The sequence below is a fragment of the Myotis brandtii genome, unplaced genomic scaffold, assembly GCF_000412655.1.
Source record: "Myotis brandtii unplaced genomic scaffold, ASM41265v1 scaffold499, whole genome shotgun sequence".
Classification (NCBI taxonomy): domain Eukaryota; kingdom Metazoa; phylum Chordata; class Mammalia; order Chiroptera; family Vespertilionidae; genus Myotis; species Myotis brandtii.
The window spans coordinates 2,179,722-2,181,352 of NW_005369027.1; the positions used below are offsets into that span (position 1 = coordinate 2,179,722).

General features: G+C 43.0%; 1 pseudogene; it reads right to left on the reverse strand.

The window, feature by feature from the left end:
* LOC102241068 overlaps nucleotides 1–1,631 on the reverse strand; it is a 4,634-nt pseudogene continuing 3,003 nt past the window's right edge.

The window sequence follows — 1,631 nt, forward strand, 5'->3', positions numbered from 1 at the left end:
TCGGCTGCCTCCTGCAGGCCCCCTATTGGGGATCGAGCCCACAACCCGGTCACGTGTCCCTGATCGGAACCGAAGCCGGAACCCTTCATTTCACAGGCCAACACTCTATCCACTGAGCCAAACCAGCCAAGGCCGTGTGATTATCCTTTTTAGTTATTATTATTAATTGGCCTAAAGAGGTGAGCTAATATTTTTGGGAGCTTCATCAACTGCTGAACTTCCTTGGTCTCCACTTTGTCTTTAACTTCATGAAAATGCTTTTTTCAAAGCAGTGTTATATGTCCATGGAGAATTTAAACAGGAGTCATCATTTTCTTCTAATTTCTTGAGTTTGGCCTGTCTTCTGTGGTAATACAGCATCAACTGTTTCTGCTCCTCGTTGTTAATATTAGGTCCTTGGGCTGGAGCTCCTTATCCCCTTCGCTGAATCTTGACTGCAATTTTGTGTGTGTGTGTGTGTGTTGTGTGTGTTTTCATTTCTGCCCGTGTAGTCTGAAATCTTATTCTTCTTGACTCCTTGACAGCCCTCTACGGTTGTGCTTCTGACTCCTCAATGACCTTGAGAACTTCCTCAGTTCCCAACATCTTCCTTATTTTCAAATCCCATCCAGATGGGATAGTAGGGCGCAGACTCATGGGACAAAAAAGCATCACTGCCCCCTCTCAGCTGGCCCAGCAGTCTTTCACCATCCCCATGGTAACACAGATGCTGGCTTCCATTTGTTAATTATATATTATTGTTTTGGCTTCTTATAGTCTTATTTAAAACTTGGCTTCATTTTTTTTTTTAATTTGGAGCATGCCCGTTTCTTCATCCAATAACGTTTTTTTAAATACTGCACCTCCCCTGGGTACACACTTTTTATCCCATTCATCCCTTAATTTCAATTCTTCAATCTGGGGATCAGTCAGTCCTTGCATATTAGGAGGAAGAGATACTCCATGTTTTGCTCAGTCTTCCATTTGTGAACAGATGTGCCGCACCTGGACGCACACATTGTAGACCAGGGTCACCTGCACAGAGCCTCTCCAGCTCCATGCTCCTCTCACACAGCAGAACCATGGTGGCCCGTGGGAGTCTGAGGGGACATCTCTATTATTTATTTAGCCAGCTATTTTCTTATGCATACTTAAGAAGGTCTCCCCAAATTCCCAAGACTTAAGCATTAGGGCTTAGAATAAGTTTTATTGTTCCCTGTAAAAACACTCTTTCATAAAGAAAGACCTTGTACTACAACATAGAGGGAAACCTAAGTAATAATTGTTTTAAAAACATTTTTTAAAAGGCTAAAGTCAACAACTCACAAAGTTGAATGTGTTTGTTATATTGAAGTGCAGGTCTCTTTTTCCCCCCATTTTTTTTTAAATGTTTTTATTTGTTTCAGAAAGAGGAAGTGAGAGGGAGAGAGTAATAGGAACAATCATGAGAGAGAATCACTAATGGGCTGCCTCCTTCACGTCCCCCACTGGGAATCTAGCCTGCAACCCGTCATGTGCCCTGACCTGGAATAGAAGTGTGACCTCCTGGTTCATGGGTCTACGCTCAACCTCTGCGCACACTGGCCGGGCCAAATGCATTTTTCTTGAAGGAATTTGCTAGACTCTTCTAGTTCCTAGGCTTCATGGTAAAA